Source organism: Pseudophryne corroboree, chromosome 4 (assembly GCF_028390025.1).
Source record: "Pseudophryne corroboree isolate aPseCor3 chromosome 4, aPseCor3.hap2, whole genome shotgun sequence".
NCBI classification, from domain to species: Eukaryota; Metazoa; Chordata; class Amphibia; order Anura; family Myobatrachidae; genus Pseudophryne; species Pseudophryne corroboree.
This window is the reverse complement of record NC_086447.1, coordinates 471868681-471881260: the sequence shown is the minus strand read 5'-3', so window position 1 is coordinate 471881260 and position 12580 is coordinate 471868681. Positions and strand designations below refer to the sequence as shown.

Below are 12580 nucleotides of genomic sequence, written 5' to 3'. Positions count from 1 at the left end.
TCAGGACACTGCAAACTAGTGACAATACAGTGAAAACTTAAATACCTCACCTTTCCCGGGTCCCAGCGTTTCCGGCCGCGTCCGCGCCATCCAGTGTATGGAGCCCGCACTTCCGGTAGCGTGTGGCATGCAGTGTGAGGACAGCAGCTCCAGATTGCAGTTAATAAAAAATAAGAGCTGTCTATAAAGAATCTGAATTTTTCCTGTACGTTGGCTATAAGAGGATTGCACTACCCTGTATTGGTTATGCTACCAATTATAGGATATTAATACCAGGATTAGTTATGTGTATTTAGGGATACCTTCCCAATTATTACATTTCTACAGTAAGGACATCGCTCTTACATAGAAAAACACCCCTGAGGAAGTCTGTTTAGACGAAACGCATTGGGTGAATAAACATAGTGGGTGGACAGGCTGTCATTTGAGCTCCTCCCCGGCTGTGGTGGACAATAAGTCCATATAAGATCATATCCCACGATTGTTAAGATCAATGTAAGAGTCTTATACTTTTTTAAATAAAACATTTTTACTAATTTTTATGAAGAATACGGACTAACGAGTGATATTGCTGTCTGGGTGAATCTGGTGAGAGGGTTTTTTTCAGGATCATCCCACTTTCCGTGGCCATTTTCAAATTTGTATGATATCTTAGAAAGAATTGCAAAGGGATTCTAATGCATACTTGAGTGCTCTCCAAACTATCAATATATATATATATTTATATATATATTCACATACATACACAGACACACACACATATATACATAAGTGAACTTTCATTGCACCCATGCAGGGACTGAATCATGTGTTATACACCTGAGCGATGTTCAGTAACAAACTAGAATCATACTTACCTACAGTACATTTTAAGTTTCCTCTCCAGGAGAATCCCGGAGTGGGGATGCAGGTAGACGGAGATGGGGATGGGACTGGACTTGAATATTTTTTGCTGAACGTCTGTGGAAGACGTGTTTGCAGTTAGATCGACCTTTCAGCAATTTAACAATAACAGGTTTAGGAACAAATAACATGTGAATGACATAAATCATGAAGTGAAACTTTCATGCAACATCCACTACTTGACAACAGGTCACTGAAAATACAGATATGTGTTTGATTTTTGCAACTGTTTAAAAATACTAAAAGGTATGATTAGAGAAGTGGCAAAGACGCCGGCTGAATTGCTGTGCTTCTCACGTAAAACCTAAGATTAAAAGGCACCCTGAATAGCACAGTATGGTAAAATAGATCCGGACAGCTAATTACTGCCCGTGTGGTATTAAGGATTATAGATTTTATTTTTGTTCCATTCGCTGCTGTGAGAACACACATTCCTTATCTCTACAGAGGCATGCAAATTGCAATTGTGTTTCTAATCATTATCCAATTATTTCTCATATTTCACACAGTAATATCATGCTCAGGAGGTACATGTTTTTGATGTTGAGACTTGAATAATTGTACAGTAATAATACTTTATTCTAGTCGCTCTGTGTCTAGCACAATTTTCAATCTCAGCCGTTCAGAAACAAGACAGATGCAAATAGCTCTGTGGAATGTTATTTACATACAGGTATTTCTATGGATTTTCCCAAACCATGCTTTAAACCTCATGTAGACCACCTGAAATAAAGACTGGAAACTGTAAGTGACAAATACCAGCTTGTTTTATGTTCTGTATAATTTCATGCACAGTAGTTTGGTCATCTTCTCAACAATGCATATATTGGTATGGTAAGTAGCTAAACTCCACAGTGCTGAAGCACTCTAAATGGTCCAGGAAACACTACATCCCATTGGAATGTATCCCAAACCCCCCAGGAAAGCTACTACTGTATATGCTGTACTCTTTAGGGGTCTATTATATGAAGCAGTGAAAAGAGTGGTGAAAAGGACCAGTGGAGTGGCAACCAATCAGCTTTGAAGGAAACCTTTATCAAGTACATTCTATAGGTTGCCATGGGCAACTTTTTCACTGATCTGTTTCTCCACTCTTTTCACTGCTTCATGAATAGACCACATACTGTAGTCTGGGAGAGTGGCACAGTTCATAGCCAAGTAAGACCCCCCAATCCTTCCCCAGTGTATCACTAACATTGAAAAATAGCCACTGCCAGCTTCACAGGTAAGATGTTAGTGGTCAGTGCTACACATACTTGCTGGATCAATAAATCAAGGATAACTCACAGAAATAGTGAAGATCTCCCTGACTCCTAGACGAGTCAAGCAATCTCCCTGAGGTTGAGTGCAGCACAGTGATGAAGTCATCACTTTATGCCTAGAATGGAGGAAACAATGTGAAGATTAGTAAAAAGGATGTGTGCTACAAGAAAATGGCCACTTTTTAGTACACTGTGTGTCCAAGGATGTGTGATGAAGTACATGTTGAAATAATAAGGATGGCCTTCCACAATGAAATTTTCCTGAGACTCCGGATCTAGAAAGTTATTGTAGAAGCGTCCTCAAAAATGTTTGGTCCTATGGACCCCATATGAGTATACTTGATGGGCTTGATCTTTTATACTTAAGGTTTGTGCAATGTTTGCGAGAGACAAGTGAATCTATGGTTGTTTACAGTTTTACACTTTGTGACTTTTTGACATTCAGTGATAGTTCAGACATGTGACAGGAGGTAGTGGTCCACTATAATTACTACTACCAATAACTACAACTTTTGGAGAGTCTATATATAGTTGTATGAAAAATATTTTTACCTTCCTAATTTTTTCTATTTTTGTGCATTTCTCAAATTTATGGGGATATCCAATTAGCAGCAGTAAATTACTGCTGGTATTTGATTTACCGGGGGCTGTCCTATGAGCCCTGATAATGGCGTGCTTATCCCCAAATTCCGGCATGTATCAGAAATATGCGAGGCAGGCGAAGCATAATCCCAGATAAACAGCCCTTTAGAGCCACAATAACACATGGGTCTGGGAATTTATCCTGGATCCCATGTGTTACAGCCCGAAAATGGGAAGTTTTTTGCCAAAAAAGGGCTTTTAAAAGGATAGCAAAAAATTTGGAACCAAAGGTTTATAATCAGGCGCTAATTAGGGTTTGTTGTTCTAATGCTGCTGCTAATTAATAGGGCTAGTCAGTTCGATTACACATAGAAATAAAATAATAAATGAAATAGCAGCACTAAATGTATATTAAAAATGTATACCAGAGGGATTGTGAGAAATAGTGCAAAAACTTTTTAATAAGTGATTATACAATAAAAAATGTAAGACAATTCATAAAAAGCTCCTAGTCACCAATACAGTGTGACTGGGTCAGAGCATCTCAAAAGCAGCAGTGGTGTTACCTGTATGCAGTGTATAGTACCTACCAAATGTGGTCCAAGGAAGGGCAACCAGTGAGCAGTCGACAGGGTCATGTGCACCAAAGGCTCACTGATGCGCGTGAATAGTGAAGGCACACAGCACAGTGCAGTTTGCTGCTTAGCTGCAGACTGCTCAGAGCGTTCATGCTGACCCAATCCACTGTTAAAAGCACCTGTAATAGGTCAGTGATGATCAGAACTAGACTATGGAGCAATGGAAGACTGTAGTCCGGTCTGATGAATCACGTTTTGTTTTACATCATGTGGATGACCAGCGAAGTGTGCGTTGTTTTGATGTCTTTATTAATATAAGATGTTGTTAGACTTGTTGAGCATTCCTATGGTATAGAATACAACAGGTTTTATAGATGAGATATACTTTTATTGTACATTCTTGAAGTCCATACTTGCTAATAATGTTCCATGTGTAGATTTACTCATTAAGAGTTGATACAGAGTTAAAAGTTGGTTTTGTGGACAAATCTACAGGTGTGTATAACTACAGCTGATGCAGAGTCATATGTGACTCAGTTGCTCTTTCACTTGCAGTTGAAGGGCTGTAACTGGGTGGTTATGGGAAGTTTGTATGAAGTTACGCCCCTCAGTGAGGCTGTGTGCATGGAATAGTGGGCCTAATTCAGATCTGATCATAGCAGCACATTTGTTAGCAAATGGGCAAAACCATGTGCACTGCAGGGGGGCAGATATAACATGTGCAGAGAGAGTTAGATTTGGGTGGGGTGTGTTCAAACTGAAATCTAAATTGCAGTGTAAAAATAAAGCAGCCAGTATTTACCCTGCACAGAAACAATATAACCCACCCAAATCTAACTCTCTCTGCACATGTTATATCTGCCCCACCTGCAGTGCACATGTTTTTGCCCATTTGCTAACAAATATGCTGCTGCGATCAGATCTGAATTACCCCCTGTGTCTTATGCAGTCATATATACTTTTACCCAAAGGAAAGGAATGGGAGAGGGATATGTCTGTTTTCCATGTGCTGTGTTATACAGATATATATATAGTGTTCACTCTAGTTGCTGTAGTGATACATCATGTCTAAAATTTTGCACTTCAAAATTAAAAGATGCCCTCCTCACTGATCAGCACCCTGCACCTATATGCAGGGGCGGATCCAGAAGAAAATGATAGAGGGGGCACCATGGAAGGGGCAAGTGTATTTGCGTGCGGCTTCGGTGCATGCGCTTCCAGAAATGGGGTATGTCTCCACTACAAGGGGCAGCGTGTGAGGGGCAGGGGGCAGCATCTGAGGGGCAGCATGTGAGGTGCAGGGGGCAGCGTGTGAGGGGCAGGGTGAAGGGGGCAGTGTGTGAGAGGCAGGGTGCAGGGGGAAGCGTGTGAGGGGCAGGGGGCAGTGTGAGAGGGTCAGGGTGCAGGGGGCAGCGTGTGAGGGGCAGGGGTCAGCATGTTAGGTGCAGGGGACAGCGTGTGAGGGACAGTGTATAGGGGGCAGTGTGTGAGAGCCAGGGTGCAGGGGGAAGCTTGTGAGGGGCAGGGGGCAGCGTGTGAGGAGCAGGGGGCAGGGTGTGAGGGGCAGGGGGCAGCATGTTAGGTGCAGGGGACAGCGTGTGAGGGACAGTGTATAGGGAGCAGTGTGTGAGAGGCAGGGTGCAGGGGGAAGCTTGTGAGGGCAGGGGGCAGCGTGTGAGGAGCAGGGGGCAGGGTGTGAAGGGCAGGGGGCAGCGTGTGAGGTGCAGGGGGCAGCGTGTTAGGGGCAGGGTGCAGGAGGCAGTGTGTGAGGGGCAGGGGCCAGGAGGCAGCGTGTGAGGGGCAGGGTGTGGGGGCAGTGTGTGAGAGGCACATACCACCATATACTACTTATAGACCGGATCGCCCCCCCTTAGTGCCCGCCGCCGCAGCAGCAGCCGCACACACGTTAAACGTAGCTCGCACAGGCTGGCAGCCGCGATACAGCAAACAGCATACTCACTGTGACAGGCTGATATACACAGTGAGTCACTGTCTCCGTCCTGCTGCTGCTGCCTCTGCGGCTCTGCCTGCTTCGATCGGCGCCTCTGCCTCCTCTCTGTGTGGCCGCTGGGGAGCCTGGGCTGGCTGGAAGTGAAATCCAGTCCACGCGGTCCAGGGTCCACCACTACGCGCTGCCTGACTCCTTAGCCTGTCCCGCAGCCCGCTCCGTCTCCCGGCCTCCGTGCGCTGCTGCCTGCTGGTCACATGCACTGCAGCAGGAGAGGAGGAGGGAGGGAGGGCTGCACTCACTGTGGGCGTGAGCCGGCTCTGGTCCCAGCGGCAGCTGTCAAATCAGCGTGCGCTGACAGCCTGCTGGGGCCGGGCCGGCACAAATGAAGAAAAAAAATCCTCTGCCACTGAGCGCAATCCGAGGCCGCGGCCGGGGCCCCTGAGACTTAATGGGCCACAAGTGACAGGGGGGGCACGGGCCCGAGTGCCCCCCCCCTGGATCCGCCACTGCCTATATGCCTAACACACATTTCCATTTTATAATACTGTAGAACACATTCAATTGTTTGAAAAGTCGGTTGGGTGACTGTTTTTTCCTGTCTATTACATAGGAAGAAACAGACACCCAACTGACTTTTCAAACAATTGAATACCCCCACTGTGTTCTAAAATGTAAAATATAGCATAACAATTTTAGACAGCAATGGTGTGAACGTCACAATTGATAGCCGTTTGTTTCTGTTTTAATAGTCTTTCCGTGCTGTTTTTTAATCCATGAGATTTGCATTAATAATGATTAGGTATTAAGGAGTACTTTAGCATTGTACTTATTCAAACAAATATAAATCTGTAATTATAGAATCGCGTGTTGTTTTATTTCACTTTATGTAAATATTGGGGGAAAAATTTCTAACCAAGTAAATACATTAGGTTAGAATTTACAATGAAGCGATCACCATAAATCTTATCAACTAGAGCTATGGTTTGCTTAGCCATTCTGCAATGTGTAAATTTAGCTCTTTACAAATTCTAGTGTATAGTTGGGTTTGAGGTTGGACAGCGACATTTAGACGTGTATTTCAAAGATTCCAATTTGATGTAAATCAAACTAAATCAATGTTGTGTTTCCAGGTCTAAAACACCCATTTACTAACAGATGATTTTTAATATGAATTTTTAAATCTTAATATGTGTTTTTTCACTGTTCAATTAGCAGCAAGCATTAACCACTTAACTGACTATTTATATCCCCAAAAACAGCTCACAAATTGTGTGTGTGTGTGTGTGGGGCTTCGAGTGAATTAGGCAAAGAACGTGAATTTAATCCTATCCAAAATGATTTTAGTTAAAAATATATATTTTTAAAAATAGTTATTTTTTCTTCCAAACATCGGAACATTGGAACATCGGTAACACTGTGACCATCGCAACTTTAGCTTTTAGAGTCAGGACAGCTGCCAGGTATTCAGGGGGTGCTTGGGGGCGATGATTTACACTTACCTGCGGCTATTATTATCTGCAGCTGCTGGAAGTGTGGGATCCTGACGTACTGACCCCAGCAACACTGGGTGCTGGAAGGCAGAGGGACCTCCCAGTCTCTCCGATAGCAGCAGAGGAGGGAGGTTTCCCTTCCCTGCTGCTGCTAACACAGTTTATCTGACAGGTCACATCCTGTGCGACCAGGTCAGATAAAGCACTTGCAGGCATGGTCGCATCTGATGCGACCATGCCAGGCAAGTGGTTAAGTCACTAGTAAACACTGCTTTTTGTTTACAGGTCCCATAGCAGTAGAATGTAGAAAATCTCTATTTTAAGGTAAACATGTTGAGACTTGGTTCATAACTCCTGGGACACCCCACCAAATGATAAATTGGGCACTTGGAAGTTTTACATTATTTAATTAGCATAATATTTTCCCAATAGATACGTCATTTTTGTTGGGCAAATCCGTAAAATGCAGAATTAAAATGATAAGGGACAGTTTTATATGGTGGTGCTCTACTGTATTGATAGGGAAGTTATTTTTAAGTTTGCAGGTGGGAGTTTTTGTTTAACAAATTTTAAATGTGGGTTTAAAGTGATACATAAATCAACAGGATGTAGTTATGTGACCTGTGGGTCAGGATACCGCCGGTCATATTATCTCCCCCTACATCCCGCCCCCTCACTATCCAGACGGTCGGCATGCCATCCAACAGGGACTATTCCCACTCGTGGTTGTCCCCAACACCCATAGAGTGGGAATAGAACTCGTGCGTCGCCACCGAGCCCGCAGCGTGACGAGCCCGCAAGGGGCTTGTTCCTCTTGCCACCCACCGCCAGCATTCCACTGCCGGGATGCCGGCATCGGTATGCTGACTGATGGTCACGCAATATACACCCAAATCAACTTATATGCATTTTCATGCACCAATATTCATCTAGAGCATTTAATTAAAATGCTTTTTATAATTTTTTCACTGTTATAATAAAATGCAAAATTCATATTACATCTAAGAGCCCCATTTAATTTGCTTTTGGCCTCTAATAGACTTCTATACTGTTATCCAATGTTTATTTGCACTTTTTTGAGGGACAAGCTGATTGAATTGCAAGTTAAGCAGGGGTGCGGTATGTAAGTTAAGCCGCTGTAAACCCAAGAGTTTTCAGCAGACCATTGTATTCTGCCCCATGTGGCTGATTCTGAGGTGGGAGCTCAGCCTACAAAAAGCAAGTAACTTTGGACCATAGCAAAAACATGTTGCGCTGCATGTCCTCCTTTACAAGTCCAAAATTAGCTGGTTTAGAAAATTAATCTTGAGCAGCTTTTACTTTTCTTTGAGCCTCATCTTTGCTGACTGCATTGTACATATCGAATGAATAATCTTCAAATACCTCCCATCTTTTCCTGTTATTCACCTTTACAGGTCATGGCTCATATTTCAGTCTTTTTCCTCTGCCTCAAGCTTAATATGACAAAAACTGAAATCCAATTTTACCACCCTTCACTCTGTCACTAACCTTTCATTCCCCCTCTTCACAGTGCTGACAACACATGCATCACCGCTGCCTCACTTGCCAAAACTGTACTACTGCCCAGAACCTTTTTTTCCTATTTGCTTTCAGCTAAAATACCAACCTCTGAAAGTCACACATTAGTGAAGTTTAGTTCTCTAAGAATTTTTTTTAATGCAGTCTTATTTATTCACTGACAGCAGCACCATTTTATTTTATATATTAATAGCATTTTTTTGTATATTTATTTATCCTTAACCTGATTACATTGTAATCATGTTACTTTTTTGTTTTTATAAATACAGTAAAATTAGGGTTTTTGAGCCATAATTTGTTGGGTTGAGCATTTTCTAATCCAACCTGTCTCCCCCTATTCATATTTTCTTTTCTTTCTTTCTCTCTCCATCACAACTGTCTTTACCACAGCTAACGCTGTAGCTCTATCAGATCTACTCCCGCATAATTCACCGTTTGGGGGCAATTCAGTTGCTCTACCCCGCAGCTGCCGTTATATGGCACTGAACAGAGCAATTCAATTGTTGTTCTGTTCAGGTGCAAATAGCAGCGGCAAGGGGGATTCACATTTAAGATCTCAGCCTCCTGAGATGTGAGCTGAAATATGCGATACTATAAAAGTCAGCACTTTTGTCGCCCAAAGAGGAGTTTGGGGGGACAAAGAAGTACATTAGAGGTGTTTAGCTGCTTTTGCGCAGCTAAACCTGTCACTTATGGGAGCGCTCCCAAAGGGGGAATCATAAAATTCCACCCTTTGTGGCATTCTGTTGCCATGTCTTTTAGTATCACCACTCACATAATAGATGTTTTCCTTTTTCCAGTCTCACGAGTTGCAAACTATTCTAACAGGTTCCCAACTCTCAGTAACCTATGCTCTTCTATGTTCAGGGCTGGGAATAGAAATTTTGGGGCCTAGTTCACTGATATCCCTGGGGCCCCCTTGTGGAAGTCAAAAATATTACATACACAGCACATGTAAATTCCAATCAGATGGGTCACCGTGCGTGAGCGTACACACAGCGTGCACAGCGATACATATGGTAGCGTGCACATTCGCACAGGCGGGCCACAGAGATGTATTCAACACATATTTCATACCACACATAAATTAAACAGGTCAAGCACCAGACATTATAATATAATATATTAAATTATATAATAGAGTATAACATCATGTATATGTATTAGTGGAACGGAACAAGAAAAACATGTCATGCTTGATGTTAAAACAATCAGGGGAATGAGTGTGTTGGTTTGATAGCTGTGGTTCGATTGTAGCACATTGCAACGATTAGTTATGATTAAATGTAGGAAAATGAAGCCACAATTCTAATGAGAACAAAAGGACATTCCTGAGATAGCATGTTGAAAGGAACCAGTGGCTAACCCCTGTAATTACATCATCAAATTGGACGTTGCTTGCATATGAACTGACCAATAACACATCATGAATGAGAAAGTTCCCTCCCCTGGACCAATAACAGAAGACTCAGTCCCAGACATGTACTCCCCCAAAATACACAGGATATAGGTGTTCATTCCGAGTTGTTCGCTCGCTAGCTACTTTTAGCAGAAATGCAAACACAAAGCCGCCACCCTCTGGGAGTGTATCTTAGCATAGCAGAATTGCTAATTAGTACAGGTTGAGTATCCCTTATCCAAAATGCTTGGGACCAGAGGTATTTTGGATATCGGATTTTTCCATATTTTGGAATAATTGCATAGCATAATGAGATATCATGGTGATGGGACCTAAGTCTAAGCACAGAATGCATTTATGTTTTATATGCACCTTATACACACAGCCTGAAGGTCATTTTAGCCAATATTTTTTATAACTTTGTGCATTAAACAAAGTGTGTGTATATTCACACAATTCATTTATATTTCATATACACCTTTTACACACAGCCTGAAGGTCATTTAATACAATATTTTTAATAACTTTGTGTATTAAACAAAGTTTGTGTACATTGAGCAATCAAAAAACAAAGGTTTCACTATCTCACTCTCACTAAAAAAAAGTCCGTATTTCAGAATATTCCGTATTTCGGAATATTTGGATATGGGATACTCAACCTGTATTTCCTTGCAGTTTCTTAGTAGCTCCAGAACTACTCCTAGATTGCGATCACCTCAGTCCGTTTAGTTCCTGGTTTGACGTCACAAACACGCCCAGCGTCCGACCAGCCACTCCCCCGTTTCTCCAGCCACTCCTGCGTTTTCTGCTGGCACGCCTGCGTTTTTTAGCACTCCCGGAAAATGCTCAGTTACCACCCAGAAACACCCACTTCCTGTCAATTATTCTCCGATCAACAGAGCGACTGAAAAGCTTTGTTCGCCCGTGAGTAAAATAGCATAGTTTTGTGTAAAATTGCTTAGCGCGTGCGCCCTGCTGTGCATACGCATGCGCAGAACTGCCAGATTTTAGCCTATTAGCAATTCTACTAAAATTAGCAGCGAGCGAACAACTCGGAATGACCACCATAGGCATTTCCACTCACCAAAGAGGTTCTGTTTGGTGTTTTTCTGGGTTTTTTTGCTGAGGGAGATGGAGCGGAGTGTGCATTGAGGGAAATGGTAAAGTATGCTGGCTGTGGCTGTATGGATTCTATTGTAACAACTGCTTCCTGTGTAATTGTAAATCTGTAACCATATATATTGTACATGTGTTATATTGTATGCATATCCTTTTAATATCAAATATATACATCTCTGAGCGTTGTAACTCATACAATGGGGTCAATTCTATTCGGCAACTAAAGAATAGCGCCGGGAATTAGCCCCCGACGCTATTCAATTCAGCTAAAGTTAAGTCGGCGATGTCCCATTCTCGCCGACTTAACAGGTAGTTTTGTCGGGAGAACGGGCATTCTCCGACTTAACTACCCGGCGCGAGGCTGATTCCCGACAGAATCAGCCTCGCGCCGGCCGCGAGACAGCACTTTTGTCGGGTTTCTTCTCTCATCCCCCGGGGATGAGAGAAGAATTCCCGACAATTGCGGGCAACTAGTAGCAGAATTGAATAGCGTCGGGAGCTAATTCCCGGCGCTATTCTTTAGTTGCCGAATAGAATTGACCCCAATGTGTGCGAGTGCTTGTTTTCTCTTAAGGGATGTAGTGTTTGCAACGTACAGCACACTTTTATCATATATGGTAATAAGATGTGCCTTGCGTCCGCAGCATATATTAATGCTGGCATTTCTAAATATTTATTAGAAATAATCTGAACTTCTCACCCTCAACCCCCAATGATTCTGCACTTTTAAAGCAGAGGGCATATTTAAAAATAAAAATCACTTCTCGATATGTTAGGAAGCTGAAATGTAACAGCTATTCTTCAGGTGGATAATATGAAAACTACATAATCAGAATTTGAATAAACCTCCCCTAAGGGGATAAAAAGGGGGTTGACATAATAACGTCATTACCGATGCGTGGCTTGCGTTATGTGAACGATAACGTCCAATCGGATCAAAATTTGGATTGTACCTCCGGCCTTAACTATTTTGATGCCCTAGACAATATTCTGTCTGTATAGTGGGTGACTGGGGATGCAGAGGTGACAGGGAGATAGTGGATGACAAGGAGATAAAGAGTGACATAGGGTCTATACACACACACACACACTATTCAGGGGTCCATACTCAGACACACTGACACTATACAGGGGTCCGTACACACACACACACACACACACACACACAATACAGGGATCCATATACACACACACACTGACACTATAAAGGGGTCCATACACACACACACTGAAACTATACAGGGGTCCATACACACACACTATACAGGGATCCACACACACACACACACACACACACACACACACACAATACAGAGGTCTGTACACACACACTGACACTATTCAGGAGTCCATACACACACACTGACATTATTCAGGGGTCCATACACACACTGACACTATTCAGGGGTCCATATACACACACATTGACACTATTCACGGGTCCGTACACACACATTGACACTATTCAGGGGTCCATACACACTAACACTATACAGGGGTTCATACATACACACTGACACTATTCAGGGGTCCACACACACACTGACACTATTCAGGGATCCATACACAAACACACACACACTGACACTATTCAGGGGTCCTTTATATACGATTGCAGGGGGCACGTCTAATGTAATAATGCAGCACTGTTGGGCTGAACAGACTGTCAGCACTGGAGACAAGGACTCTCTCTTACCGGCATTAGCAGCAGGGCTGATCCGCAGCATCGGTCCTCCTGATACTCCTCTCGCTCTGCC

General features: G+C 42.9%; 1 long non-coding RNA gene across 2 annotated transcripts in view; it reads right to left on the bottom strand.

Moving 5' to 3' along the window:
* LOC134909781 (uncharacterized) overlaps positions 1 to 12580 on the bottom strand; it is a 96807-nt gene that overhangs the window by 26568 nt on the left and 57659 nt on the right. The window contains exon 1 of one of the 2 annotated variants that reach the window (XR_010176024.1): positions 858 to 956. The exons of the other annotated variant lie outside the window; for it this stretch is intronic. This is a non-coding gene — a long non-coding RNA (uncharacterized LOC134909781). Of the gene's footprint in view, positions 1 to 857; positions 957 to 12580 lie in introns of those variants that run through there. 2 annotated transcript variants of the gene reach the window in all.